Below are 17,902 nucleotides of genomic sequence, written 5' to 3' on the forward strand. Positions count from 1 at the left end.
CTTTTTTGGCCATTAAATAATGGCGAAAATACCAGTAGACTATTGCAAACCTATAAGTCACGTTGCGTGATTCATTTAAATCCTCTTCTCCCATACATTTTGCGTCTGAAAGGGAAATTCCAACAAATGCGTATGCAATAGATCAGCCGCAAAAATAACCATGTCCTCGCCTTTTCATCGCTAATTTCTCACTGTCTTACTGAGTCTTTAGTAAATCCTGACAGTAGTTTTTTAATGCCAAAATATTTGATCTATTTTCCTGCATGTCATTTGACTATTATCCAACATCAGAGAACTGTGAATATGCAAATGTGCCTTTAAATTATTGAAATATTAACTTAAAAATCTACTTCTAAGGGGTTTGGCTGACATAAAAAAAAAAAAAAAGTTTTGGAACCGCTGGTGTAGAACATTGATACAAAACATGCTGGTGTTCCTGAGATGGGCATTTTTTCCTTACATTTCTATACTAGTGATTTTTTTTCGGTGGGGAAAGATGACTGACAGAGCGGGTGGATTAAAACACTGATCCTCCAGCCCGTATCATGACCTCTATACTTTAAGTGCATTGTGGATTATCGAATGAAGTGACATATGCCACCCCATAAAAAAGATTACTGTGTTTCTCGATAAGCCAATGGCATGTGCTATTCACCCCTTTGTTACACATGACTGAAACATGGAGCCTCTTACGTCTGGAAAGGAGAACTCACCGAAGAAAAATGTGTGCATTATTTATTCTTGAAGCTGTTTCAACATGTACAAAAAAGTCAGCTGCATTAGCGTTCAGACGTATGTGCGGATCAGGGGAAAGCCTGGGAAATTCATAGCTTCTCGAACCTTGGCGAAGCTCTCTAGTATTGATTCATCGGCAGGAAGGAAGTCTTCTGAAGTTACTCCCCTGGCGAACTAAACACAACTGTGCAATTGAATCCAGATCAATTCAGATCTTTTGAGTAGCAAGAGGGTGGGTGAGAGAAAATGAATAAATGTGCATGTGTGGTTAAACCAGGGAGTGAATACTTGACTTGAGGTTGAATTCTGAGCAGAAGTAATAAAATCGGTGAAGGCCAGGATTTTAACGACGCATCTATGACCAATAAGCTGTTTTACTGCTTACATGGAAAATTTTAGGGTTGATGAGACAGAGAGGTCAGAAAGAAAGAGATAAAGGGGGTATAAGAAGGACTTCATGATAGATAGATAGATAGATAGATAGATAGATAGATAGATAGATAGATAGATAGATAGATAGATAGATAGATAGATAGATAGATAGATAGATAGATCTGTTTATATTTCATTCCTTTGCCTCATTTTCTGTCTCCATCCCCTACAGTGTGTCTCCTCTGGACGGTGTGAAGAGGAAAGGGCATTGAGCATTCAGAAACTAGCACTGACCTTGGCCCACCCATCCCATCTGAGACAGGAGGAGTGAATTTCATATCATGCACCTGTACGTGCACACACACACACACACACACACACACACACACACACACACACACACACACGCTTCTCTCCAGTGACTGGGTCTTGCTGATTCACACATTGGTTGTGGGGAACGTGACATCCCAAGGTTACCACACTGCCTGCAATCACATATTTACAAACACACAAGAACTAAAGCTGGGCAATATATGATATACTTAGGATATTTTCACAGTAATTTGATATAAATGTAAGCAACATATTTAATATTGCAATGATTAGTTTCTTTAAGGCTTATTAAAAAGGGGCCTATTATGTCCTTTTACAAAGTACTGGCTCTACTAGTATAGGTTTCCATGCACGAATGTTCAAAAAACACATTATTTTTTCCATATTTGACATTGTTGCAGCTTCCCCCTCTTCCCAGTCAGTGACACTCTGTTTAGTTCCTGTCTCTATGAAGCTCCTTCTTCTGAAAACCACAATGTGCTCTGATTGGTTGTCTGGACCAGTGTGTTGTGATCGGTCAGCCGCTTTGAGGGTGTTTCAGAAATGTCACAACCCTTACCATAACCGACAGTTTCAACACACTAATGACGCAGCTCAACAAGGCCCCGCCCACTTTTCTGTGTATGCCTTGGGCGGGAATTATTTAAATGAGGAATATTGTGAGATGTTCGCTCCCAGAAGAAAATCCAAGACTGATAGCCCCCCTTTCAGTCATATCGGAGATCAAATAGATATAAGACTACTTTTAATCCTGTATCAATCTTGTTTTTAAATGACTTATTGTACTGTGTGTTACAGTGTGTTGTGTTGCTGTACATTTATGTATACTGCCGTCTATAACAAATTTCCCTTCGAGGACAATAAAGAGCAAATACATTAGATATTTAGCTATATTGCCCTTCCCTAATCTGAAACATTGTACAGATCTTTTCATACACAAACGCACAAAACTTTTCACAAAGTCATTTTCTTTGTACCGACAATTTTTTCTGATCAAATTATCAGAATTACAGTGTGTGTGTGTGTGTGTGTGTGTGTGCGTAATCACGTCCACGTCTAACTGCACACAGCCTTGACTCTGTGTTACCTGTTTTCCTCCACGTCTGGGCGATTATGAGGATCCATCATCATCATTTTCATTGCTCAGCCCCCTGCAGCAGCACGTATCACACACAGCGGGAGTGAAAGAGAGGCGGCCGCATGTTCCAGATCACAAAAGTGGGATGATGGAAACGTTTCCTCACACAGGTGTAAGTCAAAGGGAACAATACCAATTCAGAGAGTGAATCAGGGCTGTCCCTTCAGATTGATGGAGTGAGGAGTGTGATAGAATAGTGTGTGTGTGTTTGTGAGGGTCACAGGAGTGTTAATGTGGATATTTTGAAGAGTGGCACCCTTGAAATGACAGGTATTCGCCACGGCATGATGTGTTAAGTACACAGGGGGATCAGGTCAGACCCGAAACCCTGCAGTCATTGAGCACGGGAGCCTGTAAAGGGCAAACTACAGCAATCCCTTAATTTAACTGTGTCCTTCCTGCCACAACACACATGCACACATGGGACTCCTCATGATGAGGTCTTTCTACCAATCAATTCACAGGAAGGTAATGATTTGCTGCTCAATCCATGAACAACCTCCAAAAGCACCTGTGATAAGCAGAAACTAGTTCAAAAATGAGAAAGAGAGGGAAAAATGAATACAGGCTTTGAAAACCCAATGTGCTCGCCATGTGGTCAATGCATGCTAATGAGTTCACACGATAATGCGTCGATTGCTAAATCAAAATGTCTGCCTGCCGGACACGATGGGTTAAATGCTTTTCTCTATGCTGCAGGAATATCCTTCTGAATCAATAGTGGGAAGTGATTAAATATAGAATAAAATGCCAGGGAATAATATACAAGGTGAGGTTCAGTGGCACTGAAGAAAAGACATTCGAGTTAACCATTTCAAGTCTTACATATGAAATAATAGTCATAAAAAAATAAAAATAAAAAAAAAATATATATATATATATATATATAAAATATACAGACAAAATATAAAAGAAAATGTTTGCAAATGTGTGTTTTTTCATGGCACTCACACCGTGTCCTAACCAGAAGCAATGCGGTAAGATCCCAGCGACAAGCAGTTTGAACGTTCTTGTTTCCTTTCATTTATTTTCAAGATCTGAGGTGAATTATCCATTGTTGATATTCAAATATCCAAAATTATACTCAAACTCACATTACTGCGCCAGTACTGATTATCATTGTCATATTTTGTGTGTTGTTGTTCCAGCCTCAACGTCGCACATCGCCATCGCGGCTGGTTAGGACAAAAACTCTGGATTAAAATGGAAAAGATACCTTTTATCGCATATCACGGCATCGAGTCTGGTTAGGACACGGTGTTATAGTATGATAGTGAGAATATGGAGCTCATACTCTAGGATGATTAATACTAGAGGTCGACCGATTCATCGGTTTTGCCGATTAATCGGCACCGATAGTTGATTGGTGGAACTATCGTTATCACAAAAAATACATACCGATAGTTTTTCCTGGTTGCGTCTGCTGCTGGAGAGCGGCTGAGAAGCTCGCGCTGTCATTCATTACACAGTAAGGGAGAGCTGAGAAGGGTCTGCTGGCATCATGCAGTACAAGAGCAGCTTCTAGAGGTGTAATAAAAACTATCGCTGATGCCTCGTGTTGTTTATTTCGACACGTGATTCTACACGCGCAGCACACGCTGCGTGGAGAGCTCTGACATCAGACGCACGTTTAAAGCACCGACAGCTAAAAGGTAGCCTATATACAGTACATTTTGTCATATCATTATAAAGTGATTCATTTGTTGACTAAATGCTGCATTAGTAGAGAAAGAATAGCACAACAGTATGTTTGTTTGCCTTCAAGGCTGAGAGGACGCTAACATTAGTAGTACCTCAAGCGGTTAAAACACTGACAAAAATAAACGTAACGTTAAGTCCGACCCGAATGTTTAATGTCCCAATTGTTACCTCTATTTGCATTAGTTTATATCCAGCTGGTCACTGTTATGCATTGAATATGCAGAGAAGTTGCATATTTAAAGCTAGAGACGTAAGATATCAAACTGAAACTGATAGGTTCATACAGCCGACAGAAACAAACAAATCAGAAAAGCATTCGATTTCAGTTATTTTTTCATCATCACTTTAATACATATTTTGTTATTTTGATTAGATAATCATCAAGTGTTTATAAAATACAAGCAAAAGTGTGAGACTATACATTTAATATTTATGTCATTTCAATGCTCTTGTAGATATTTAAGCATGACTGTTTGGGTTTATATGAAATTATAACACTTACAGTAAAATTCCATATGTAGCCTAACATTAACTAAGGTTAATAACGTCTGTGTAAGGATTGTTCATTATTTGTTAATTAACATGTACTAATACATTTTTAAATTAAGGTTTTTAGTAGTATCTCAAGCGGTTAAAACACTGACAAAAATGTATTTGTTAACCATAGTTAATGCACTATCAAACTAACATGAATGATCAAGGTGCAATTGTATTGCTCAAATATTATACTGATCAAATTTTGTTACTTTTTTATTCATTAAGTTGGCTTGAAAAAGAACAGTTAAACAACAGTTATATTTTGAATGTAACTGGTTTTATTTGTTATTTAGAGTATTACTTTTTTGTTTCAGTTTGAATGAATGTCTTTTATTGACTTCAATATTTATTCATATTATATATTTATTTCATTTAGCATGTTTTCATGGTTCAATACAGTTTTATTAGGTTTATAATAAAGTTCAGCACTGTTTTACTTGGAGTGTTATGTTTGTTTTTATCCAGTATCAGTTTGAAAAACTATCGGTTGATTAATCGGTTATCGGCAAGTATGGCCCAACCTAGCTATCGTTATCGGTAAAATCCACTATCGGTCGACCTCTAATTAATACCCCTCAATTTTATTCAGAAGCCCAAACTGAACAAAAATATGCAATTTGGTGCAGTTGTTGTTATTTATATGACCAAAAAGTAAGATGAAATTCTGATAGCTTGTAATGTAAATTATACAGAACAGAAAATGCATTGGAATGACATTAAATGTGTTTCATTTTCCTTCGCTTTGACTTCAAAAGGACACGTTAGCGATGTTACTTCCCTACAACCGTGAGGATGCTGTTGTTAGAATGAATTCAATGCTTCCAGGCACAAGTGTAGAGCGGTAACCAGCTGGTCAATATTCCCTTCCCCTTCATGCCTCAATGTGCCTGTAACTGATGCTCCAGCTAAAAAGGTGCCATGTTGTCGATCCATCTTCCAGTTGATTGTTAGATCTTGCTAATAAGCACACGTCAATCATTTATTACAGCCGAGACTCCAAAGTCAGGTCTTGACATACCCAAAGAGCAAGTAATGTCTTACACTGTTAAAGCCAGACATACAGTACATCTAACTCTCCAAGGCACTTCAACTTCAATTCAAGTCGTTTGTAATGAAACAGGCCAACACAGCCACGCTACAAACCAGAACCTTGGCATGGCGTCGGATGTTTCTGTGAAACTCTAGAGGGAATAACTTCCCCGAATGCCCTACAGGGCCATAAATACATCCGTGCTGGAAGGATGACCTTCCTCTTGCCATGATAGAATTGATGTGCTCAGCCGCTGCAAACCAGAGCACTTTCAAGGACCCGTCCTTGCGCCCTAAAGCTGACCTTTAGAAGCCAGACCGCCTTTCCGTCCTCTCTCTGTCACTGAATACAGGGCAGTGATTTCTGGGTATTGATTCAGGTCACATGATCCAAAGATCAATACGCACCATACATGAGATGCTAAAGGCAACCAAGGATGAGTTCGTTGCCTAGCATGGGTCTGAGGAAACAGACAAAAGCTAATTACACAGTTCTTTCAGAGCAAAGCAGCTTCAATTAAAGGAAATGTTTTCTTATTGACCCCGAAACAGGCGCACACTGAGACATAAGTGTGTCACTGAAAAATAAGAGTGCTCTTGATAAAGAAATGTCTCAATAGCAAGTGTTCTAAGATCTTACACTGTATTTTAACTTATACAATTTGCAGCAAATTTGATTATTAGGGATGTCTCGATCAAGTTTTTTGTTCCCCTGATCCAATTCGAGTCATCGAATATTGAATATCTGCCGATACTGAGTCCTGATCTGATACTTTTTTTACTTTCCGATACGGTATTTCCTAGTGCTTGGTGCACACTTTAAGCACATTTAAGTTATTAAAATGTATCCAATGTATACAGGGATGTGCAGAGATTTTCTCAGGAGCTCAAATGTAAAAAGGAGCATCTATCACTATGGAGTAATTCCAATATAACAATGGTCACAATTATGAATATGGGACTACTGATATAAGCTTGCATTTTATATATACAATAATCAGAATAATAATAATATAACAACTGGATTTAAGGTTAGACAGCATGAAGCTTGCGGTGTCAGAATGCCAGTCTTTCGGTCAAGTCAAAAGCTAGACGCAACCCTTAGCAAAGCATTATGGCAAGTACATCTCAGATAGTCTGACGGCAGATTTCGAATGATTCGTTTCAACAGTGCATATCAAATATGCTGAACACGGAAGCTGGAATGTGTGTGACGCGCTACAACAGACTTCATTGGTCCTGACTCTTCTTCTTTTACCTTTAATGGCTGTTGGCAAACCTACTTGAAAGTGCATACCGCCACCTACTTCACGACACCAGCATGACAGCTGACGTAAAATAAAGGATAGGGCTTAGGATAGCCGATACGGATCAGTTAAAAAATGCGTAAGTGGCCCAGATACCGATCCTTGAGATCGGCTCGAGACGATCCCTATTGATTATCCTTAAATATTTACGTTGAATTAGATGGACATTTTTCCACTGTAGAAATGTACTCTTTGTATTTATTTTGGTTTTGTGTGGCTTTAAAAAAACATTTATACCCTTTTTAATAAAAGATTCAATTTGGAGCACCCATCAAGTAAAAAACATCAACATTTTCCCCACACCTTAAATACACGCGAGTGTTCACATCTTATCTAATTATTTTCAAAAATGTTTGTTTAATTTATATTTTTCAAGTTAAATAATGAATTATTAATTCATAAATATAATTTCACAACATGTTGTTTTACAACCAGAACTAACCTTACCTTGTCACATAATGTTAAATTATCTGATGTATAATGGTTGCACCATATGACTTTGTGGAAACTTTTGCAGAAACAAAACTCTTTCAAATGTTATGCAGTGAAGTAGTTTCAATAAAATATTTTATTCCTAATAAAGAATAATGAAAGATTATGCTGACATAATCTGAATAAAAATGTTCAAAATTGTATATCAAGTAATTTGCCCACTAGAGACTGTCTGCAGAGACGCTATATCACAACACAGTCTGACATGCGAGACAGACAACAATTCTGTCGTTTCTTGACAGGTTCTCCCGCGGCGTACTGTCCAGACCCCACCTGTATGGCGATAATGAGTCGTGCTCTGCATCACTCAGCACGAGACGTTGCCTTTCTTACACTCTGCCTAAACATACGCCACACCAGCCATTCATTTCTGCCAGCAAATCTGTCGGATAAGCTGCACATTATAAGACAGACAGCTATACTCTGTAATTCCTTCAGAGTAGCTGTAAGCCTGTCGTTATCAGTCGGCGCGTTCGTTTTAATTGTGTCTGCTTTAAACACATTAGCCTGGTGCCCTAATACGAACCCCGTCATGGCGTAACACTAAAGTGAACCGCACTGCTAGCAGTTAATTGTTGTCACTCTAATTAAATTGCACAAAAGGAGGCACTTTATTTCCACAATTCTCAACTTGCGACGCAGCGTAAACAATCAGAATCAAACTATGAATAATATTAGGCCAGATGGGAGAGAAACTGCCCTGCAATACTTCTGTCCAGGAGCTAAAGTGCTGTAGAGGTCAGAATGAGGTGAGTAACAAAAGATGAAATTCAAAAAAAATTGCTTCCCCTACCCACTGAGGTGCAGACGCTGCGCTTTACATGGGCATACGCTTTCTTTCTGAAGTGTAGCGGCTCGCACTGTGCTATGAATAAGTCATGTAGGTAGCGGGAAAGGTAAACACTTTCCTCGAGGAGCGGAAGGCTCAGTGACCACTTCCTAGATGTTTCGGCTGTGTTTGCCTGGGTCAAACGCTCCCAAATAGCAGAATACACACAGACCCAAGGACAGCAATCAGGCAGAGGAGATGCTGTGCTGAACTGGCTTCGGCAGACAAACACCAACTGTGATGCTCAGCGCCTATGGGAATTGTTAAACAAAAACATTACTAAGCAAGTTGTCACCAGTTAGTCTACCAAAAATACTAGCATAGCTATTTACCAGCAATGTTTTGGATGCTAGAGTCCACTAAGTTTCATATCTAGCCTAAAGGATGAGTTTGCTAATTTTCAACCAGCTTTGTATTGTTGGTCGTATGTAAATGATGTCAATGATGTGTTACCTGCACTCAGATATCCCTGTTTATTTGCCAGCAAAAGTTCACTGGGTGACATAAAAGGCTTCATTTTGCATCACCCGGTGACTTTTGACAGATCCAGGTCTTTTGTTAAAACTACAGATCAACAGTGCCCTGGCTGAGCTGCATAACAACACTATAATCTTCTGTTAAGCTGCTTTATATCTGAATTAAACTCGTGTCATAATTGATGAATTTACACATTATTGAACCGAACTGAATCAACACTGACTTGAGCTGAAAAAATGACACTATTGTCTACTGTAGAGCTGCTTTACGGCAGAAATCGAATTTGTCTAATTCAATATTTGATGAAGTCTGCAGGATGGATTATTATTTTCCTGTTTATTACTGTAAAGCTGCTTTGAAAAAATCTGTTTTGTATAAATCACATTATAAATAAAGGTGACTTGACTTGACAATCGAACCTATTATTTTTTTTTATTCCCACAAATCCCATCCACGATCTCTCAGGGTGGCGCCAAAATCAAAAGTGCATGGGAGTTTGCTCCCCAAAGTCAAACCTCACAAACACTTAAACGTAGGCTAATTTTCTACATGTTCATGACTTCTTTGAAGTTCTAAATGCAGCAAATTTTGGCTTGCACTTCTGTAACTGAAACTGAATTGTCTTTTCCCATGTAACGCATCAGCCATGGTCCCACAGTGGCTAAACACTCCCTGGCTCCGCCTGCTACAGTAGCCACGCCCCAAATGCTTGCATTGGTTGAGCTGAAAAGAGACTGAATCTATTTTAACATAGATCTTAGGGTATGTTTCCACGACAACAATGTACTAAAAACAGACGACAATGTTGTCAAAACGATCCCCGTTCACATGGATCTGTGAAAATGACTAAAAAGGCTGTATTATGCATGCAAGGCCAGTAGTTGGCAATGTCACTTTGTCAACTAACACCCTATGAACACGTAATACGCATGTGTGAACATGTAATACGCATGCGCATGATGTCCCCATTTTTACAAATTCACGTTTTTGTTGTTTACATGGAGACGGTAAAGGCATCATTTTCGAAAACTTGCACTTCAAAACCCTTTTTCAAAAGCTTGGGTTTTCAGGCCCCCAAAACGCCATTGTCATGTAAATGAACGGCCGAAACGCATACAAAGTTTTCGGTTTTCAGTTAAAAACGGTATCGTGTAAACCAGTAGCGTAGCCAGGAATCACAATGTGGGTGGGCCCAGAGAAAATCAGGTGGGCACAGCCTAAAATGCATCTGTTATCAAAATAGGCCAACACAACTACACCTGCTTGAATACACCACAGTTTAATCAGAGCACAAGCATGTAAGTCATCATAAGCAGTGTTAATAAAGAACAGAACGATAAGAACAGCATTTCCACTGCGCGCGGCCAGGCCACACCACACACACACGCGCATCTGACAGATGCGAAACAACATCATCAAATCAGCAGCAGGACAGTAGTGGACAGTGTGTAAAAACCAAAAACAATGCTTGGTCATAGTCTGGCTCAGCGGCCACATAAACCACGTTATATAAACAACATTGACTAGGCAACTACATAAACGTAGATTGGCTTACTTTTGATGACTAGCTTATAACAGGAGACGACGGGGCTGGGGGTCGCACACAGTTTTAAATTCGAACACATTATTCTCTGAGTGTACACACACCGGCGGCGTCTGTCCGCTGCGCCCAGCAACGGCTCAGGACCTTGTTCAAAATCTTGCCGCGTCACAGAGCGCTATTTACATAGTTTTATATTAAATCTGACTTCACCCTGGGCTGCAATATACGTTTAGTTTTATATTCATGTACAGAAATCAGCTGCTTGAATTAAATTTGCTGACATTATCGGATTTTCAGGTGAGAGTTGTCCTAGACGCGGCGCTGCGCGTCCAGTGTGCGACCCCCTTAAGAGTTGAACACTGCAATGATTTCGTTATAGTCCAACGATTCAGTCAATTCTCCTGAACATCTGCATTACCTTCCTCCTGTGGTGGCTGGTGGCCGTGGTCTTTTTGACACAAACTTGTTGCTCTGTTTCATTTTAGTTTAACATAACGTTCCTTAGCTAAACTTCAGTGTCCCTCTGTGAAATGTGCTCGTCGTTGTGAAGGGGGGATGGGCTGTTCGCAATCATCCGAGTCTGCGCGCTACGCGGGCATTTCGTCATCACCATGACAACCAAACAAGAATCAAGAAACATTAAGATTTATTTTTATAGGTCAAAATTGTTATAATCGCAACATAATTTCCTAGGCTACCTTGTGAGGCCACTGAGTGACTAGATGGGCCTGACTGACAGGTGGGTGGGCCCAGGCCCACCCAGGCCCACCCGTAGCTACGCGAGTGGTGTAAACACACTTATATACTGTACTTCACCCTTAACTAGCAACTACCTTAGTCAATCAGCAAAAAACATGCAAAGCGGCACCAACCAAATTGTGCCAATCTTGTTTGCTGTTGAAAATCTTAATTTACTTGTGTGAGCTAATATTGGTCAACTACATTTTCTAAATTAGATTGTGAGTGGAGCTTGGCCCTTTTGGTAGTTGTCACAGTGCTCTGATTGTATTTAAATGTGGTTTCTATGGTGTTCTGGGTGGTTGCTTACTGGAAAAAGTCATCCCAAGAAAATGGCATCCCTTTTCCTATGTTTTCTAACCTGCTTTATCTTCTAGCAGGTCTGAGATTTGAAGTTTATAAGCCATCATATTATCATTTGCATGCTAACCAGGGCTTTTTCTCAGACTAACAATCAGATCTCTTTGCAATAAGCCTGGAAATTTCAGAAGAAAAAGGAAAACGGCAAACCATTAGACAGATTTGAATTTTTAGCACGATTCAATTCAAGTACTCTACGTTGACATGTGACGGGACCGTGTAGCACCCAGCAGAGCTCCGCTTCTGCATTCAGAGGGAATTTAGCGTCGCTCTGGGCTGGTCTTTGCTGAGACAGCACACTCCCTTTCCTCCCTCATTCCCAGCCCTCTGCACCACGACACCAGGGATTTAATTGCCTCATTAGCACAGAGCCTGGTGAAGAGCTGTATCCACCACATTGCTCAATGTCAAAAGAGCATCCAAGAGGAAAGGTTAACCGACTAAGAGATCACATGCCCTTTCACATCACAGTGTGTTGGTTTTGAATAATCAAGGCAAGAGGCAAGATCCTAAGAGCAAACAAAGACCAGGGAAACTATGAGTTAACATATGTATGGACTCCCGAGGAGCTGAAAATAATAAAGTTGGCACTGATGCTCCATATGTTGCAATATATCAAAAAGTCAGTCAATAAGACTGTTTACTGAAGCTGTAAAGCATTGTTTAAGGTCTGCTGCAGTCCTCGCTCGGGTTTTAATTATTCTGAAAGCCTCATTTTGCAAACATAGCCATTTTCCACCCCACCAAGTCTCTTTGGACCAAGGCTAACAAATCAAGCCAAATCAGAATACTCTACATCCTATATCCGACCAACCAAAATATGAGCCTGATGGACTTGATCTCAAGTCACTTCTCGGTTGTATTTGCAGTTTGGACTGGAGCATTGTCTTGTTGAAAAATAGCACTATTCATATTTAGATAACTTTTCAATTGTGGGTAACAAGCCATTCTGCAATATTCTGCTGTATTCCAAAGCATTGAATGACTTCTCACAGTGACGACTCCAATACCAGCAGCTAAAAAGGCTCCTCACGCAATGACACCTCTTCATCCATGCTTTACTGCGGTAGAGAGGCATTTATTATTATATTTCTCTCCAGATTTTCGAAGACACCGCTCTGGAGTATCACCATGCAATTCGTGTTTCCACACAACTCTGCTGAACCACTCTGAGTCAAACTTCCCATATTCAGCCCAAAACTTCAGTCTATTTTTGATGTTTTTCTGAGACAGCAATGGATTTTCAAGTAGTTCATTTGAATTGCTGCCAATTACCTGACCAGTAATTTGTGGCAATTAAAAGCTTAGTGTTTAGCCATTTTCAGCTTGGTCCATTTTTTATTTATTTTTTGCCTAGGAGTGTATATATATAATTTTACATTTAATATAACATTTTAGCAAAGCACATCTGGATCTGGGAAAAGTTTCACCAAAAAAAATGCAGTTATTTATGTGTAGTCTAGGCGAGAGTACAACTTTAGACAGTGTAAGGAAATGTTTGCAGAGAGTGACAAATGGCTGAACAGGAGAGTTTGTGTGGAAAGCCTTTATATGGAGATTATCGCACATACCGGCATTTAGAATAATCTGGATTCATCAATATTAAAAGAAGGCCAAGATTCAATGTGCGTACGCACCTGTTCCAAGAGAATATCTTCTGCTCACATAAGAACCCTTGTGTGCAATTAATAGTGAACGAGACCCACTGTGTGCAAATACATTTATGCATTTTTAGAATTTCTGACACGCAAAACTGCACTGCTTATTTTCCATCCGTTCCAAGCATAGCTCCCTCTGAACATTTACTGTTTTCTACTTTTAAGGAGACAGTGTTCCTACATGAAAATCATAAATAATCAGCTGTAAAGAGACGCAAGGGAGGCGAAAATGACTAAACAATTAAGCATGTACAGAGGAATATGGCTGCAGGCTGGGATTCAGGAAGAGGACGGCTTTAATGTTTGATCCCTGAGGTGCGGTAAGCTTGTTATGCCATACGCAGACCCAGTCTCAAGGTCTCAATGTGGGAGTGTGCATGTTTCAACCAAACAGAGTAACAGCCAAAGGCTTTGGCTGCATCTCTAAGTAAATCTGCTGTGTTTTAGACACTAATAGCGAAGTCCTCCCGACATCACCTCCATCAGATGCTGTGTAATATACAGAGGTGCTGGGTCCTATATAACACTTCCTGAACCTGGTGTGCAAGGACACGGAAGATATATTAAACTGTAAAGATACACTTCTGCATTAGCTGGGTAGCGGAAGGTCTCCATTTCATCAACAAGTCAAGTCTAACGACTCGTAAAAAAAATGAGGGTGGGTACGCCATCTGTTCTGAAACCATTGTCGAAGAATAAAGAAGGAAGGTGGGTGCTTTTTACAGCAGAGTCGTGCACAAAACCGTTTTTTCAAGGTGAAAGCTCCTGGACAAGGGGCTTAATCTAGAGTGCAAACAGTGAGTGTGTGCAGCGGCTGGCCGTTTAAAAGGTTGAGGCACTTAGTTAAACGGGCGCGCTGGAGTCGGTGTAATCAGGCGCATTAGGGAGTTAATTGCAGACAGGCTTGCGATTGATCAGCGATACTCCTTTATGCAATGTTTTTGCTCTAGTATGAAGAACGAAATGTCTGACATTGAGGCCTGATAATTAAGCCATTCATCACCCAAGCCTATTACTTCCTTGTACAAGTACCATTTAGGAGCTCTCCAGATTTCTCCAAATAAAATCCATTTAACTTGGAGGAACAAAAAAGTGACCATCCATCAAAATATTTTGTATTTTTTTTTTATATAATTTAAATATGAGGGAATAACAGAACACTAAAATTGGCCAAAAAATGCAAGCTACAGCTACAGATTTTTACTTGTGTTCATTACTTCTTTGTGTGACAGCCTGGCCAAACATCATGTCAGCACAATTTGCCATGTTTCATTGCGTTATCACAAATAACACAATTGACACCAAGCACAACTTTGCAACATGCTTAAAGGGATACTTCAGGATTTAGCATTAAGCTTTGTATTAGTAGAAAACCTGTAGTATTTTCAAATTACCGTGCTTTCCACCCTCATATCCCCCTGAGAGGAGAGATTTATGTATTTTTTTGTCTGGAAATAATCCTCCGATGACGCAAAAATCGTCATTTTGCGTCATCGGAGGATTTTCTGGCCAGAGGCTAAAGACTACAGCCAGTAGTAGGGGCTGTCCCGCATGTGTTCAGCCCGCCCATAGAGGGAGGGATCTCACTCACAGAATGTACACACAGTCAGCTGTCTTTCTTTTGAAGCTAAGCTTGCAGGCTCTTGTTCTGTGAAGAAAGCTGAGTAGTAGGAGAAAGCTGAGTAAGTAGGGGTTACCATCCTCCTTTTCCCGGACTTGTCCGGCGGGCGAGATCGTTCAAAATGTCCGGGATTCGGCTTTTGCTTTCTGCGGTCGCTATTCATTGTTTACATGCACACCTCTTGTTTCAATCTAACTGAACTCATTCCGATTGGTGAATCTGAATGTAGTGTTTACATGAACGCTAAACAAGTGATCGGTTGATGTGCGTTTTAACATTGCTAAGAAAATTCCCGCTCCTCCGTGAGAGATACGAGACCGGCGCGTCTCAGTAATGACGCCACCGGCCTTGCGCCGTTCTCCCGCACCCCTCAGCCTCGTCCTGCTCGCCACAGCAACATGATGAATGGCGACTATAGAACGCAAAAGCCGAATCCCGGACATTTTGGGCGATCTCGAAATCCCAGGCAGACTCGTCACGGAGACTCACTGGTAACCTAACCTTGTTGTTTTCAACTGCGCTCTCTTCCCGTTAGGCGTGGCCTCGTAGGGCAGCGAAGTAAGTGCATTCTGGGAGTTGTTGTCTTTCATCCACATAAGCCAAAAATACATTTTCTGGCTTTTCTCAGTCTAGAAAGCACAAAATTAAAAAAAATTCTTCACATTTCTTCTACATAAATGACCTATTTTAAATACACATTCATCTTTCCAGAGGTGAAGTATCACTTTAATCTCTGACACATTTTCAATAATAGTTGAATAAAGGGAGAAGATGTCCATTTTCCTTTTGGCCACTACTGTATTTGGTTTATGGCCAAAACTGTATATTATATTTTGAGTACTCTTATATTAGTGAAAAATAAAATAGTTTAGATTAATATAACTACAAAACAAATATAATTTATCTCATTTAATTGTTTCCTGTTTGGAACTTGATGGACACAATGCAAAAGATCATATTCAGAAACTCATGTTAAAACAAACAGATTCAAAATAGTAGAGCCAATCATATAAAACAGATTCCTTTTTAAAACTAAACTGGAATAGCGACGACTTTTGCCAGGGAAAATGACAGAGATAAATAAGCCAAACATCTGTGGCTCATTTATGAGTAAATTATGAAGAACTTGTCTAAAAGAAACACATATGAATGAAATCCAGTTTGCATTCATTTAATTATCAAACCTCAGAAAGTATGAACACTGGCGATTATATGAAATAACATTAAAGTCTGCCTCATTTATAATGTCAGTCTCTAAATTCATAAAGGTCCATTAAGGGAACTGTGAATATAACAGTCATCATCTTGGAAGTAAAAACATCAGCTTAACTAAGTTTAGAAAACAGCATTGTGAAATCCTCAGTCCTGGCCTGCATCTCATCAATCAGTTCAATAACTGATCGTTGCAATCATATTTCGCTTGTGCCGTTCCCTTCCACTAATTAATGACCTTTCAGAGGTAAAACAAAGTATCCACCAACAACAAATGAGTCATTCCATGAAACACATTCCTTTTCCACTTTGCAATGTGATTTTTGAAGTAGCCTACATTTCTGCAGGAATGCTTAGAAGTGCTAATATTTTTGCAATGTTTTAAACTAACTTACTACTGACTTACTTTAGTTACTCCCCCAACCTGCATTACTCTTAAAATACTTAAAGAATAATAAACTCTCATCACATGACATAATAAAATAATAAATTCCTAATTCATTTTGAATGGTTTGGACATGGAATGACTGAAATGCTTCCTTTCAACAGATCATGACTGAATTGGCTGTTGATCGGAGCAAACCTCTGGACCCAGATAGAAACAATGTGGTCAAGGATGAGCAAAAGTGAGGTGGAGGAGATTTTGGCTAGAACGATGGAAATGAAGTGAGACCCTAGAGCAAACAAAACAGCAAATGGAGTGGCCTGCTAGCAGAGCTAATAGACTGTTTCAAATTGCAAGGAACAGCAGGTGTCTAAATAGAGCGACGTGGAACATTTCCCCTCACATTCAGTCTCCAGCCTTTCCCAGAACAAAGAGAAAAGATACAAGCAAAAAAGAGTCTAAAGGCCGCGCTCCGCATGGAGAAACATGCGTCTGCAGTGGAGAAGATATTTATCTATCTATAATCAATTCAATTCAATTACAGCTGCCTGTCAAACCAATGGAAACAAAGCAGGAGTCTCATGCTAATGAATTCCTGGTGGGAGACAGAAGATGCTTTCCTGCCTAACGATGAAGCATCCCTTCCTGCTGTAATAGAATATCTTGCTTTGAGGCATTCTGTGCATTGGCTATGAAAACATTAAGCAATCAAAACATAAGCAACCTCTTTAGACTGTCATATTATGATTTCACGGCTCTCGGATAGCAATTATCAGTGGATTTGGATGGATATACAAAAAACTTGTGGCAACAATGCAACAAAAAAAGAGGAACAACTCATTTGGAAGACATTGCATCATTGCATCAGACACCACTGATGCAGGTGCATGCAATCTTATCAGAAAATAAATAAAAGCACAGTGGGAAGCAGCAGATGAAACAAAGAGAAATGTAAATTAGTACAGGGCATCAGTGCAAAAACACAATATGCCTACGAATGCGAAACAACTGCTGCATGAAATCAGATCAAAGTAGAAAATAAAAGCTTAATAAAAGAATACACAATTCTAAAGGATAACCACACACCCTGAAAATGCCACCATCCACCACCAGTATTTTAAAAGAAACCTCATCATCAACTTTGACATCAAAATAAGTCAATTAGTCATTAGGAACAAAGAACTTGGTGCAATGCATATTGAAATCTCATTTTTAAATGTACACAAGTGCAAAAGACACAGACACAGAAGAGGGGAAGATTTGCAATATTTTTTTTTAACTTAAATACTGGTTTATCTAATTAAAGTCAGCATGAAATCAGAATTGACCATATTAACTTTGTTAGTGCATACTAGTCTTGTGGTGAACAATTAATCTGTGCAAGTTCACAAAAATCTTTGATGAAGATTTGAGAATGTAATTCCCCTTCCTTCTT

At 39.6% G+C, this 17,902-nt stretch overlaps 1 protein-coding gene across 5 annotated transcripts in view; it reads right to left on the reverse strand.

The window, feature by feature from the left end:
* clmpb (CXADR like membrane protein b) overlaps window positions 1-17,902 on the reverse strand; it is an 86,663-nt gene that overhangs the window by 57,669 nt on the left and 11,092 nt on the right. The window contains exon 1 of one of the 5 annotated variants that reach the window (XM_081372267.1): window positions 10,912-11,022. The exons of the other annotated variants lie outside the window; for them this stretch is intronic. The gene's annotated coding sequence lies outside the window, so the exon portion shown is untranslated. Of the gene's footprint in view, window positions 1-10,911; window positions 11,023-17,902 lie in introns of those variants that run through there. 5 annotated transcript variants of the gene reach the window in all.

The sequence above is a fragment of the Scardinius erythrophthalmus genome (genome assembly GCF_964197995.2).
Source record: "Scardinius erythrophthalmus genome assembly, chromosome: 8".
Classification (NCBI taxonomy): Eukaryota; Metazoa; Chordata; class Actinopteri; order Cypriniformes; family Leuciscidae; genus Scardinius; species Scardinius erythrophthalmus.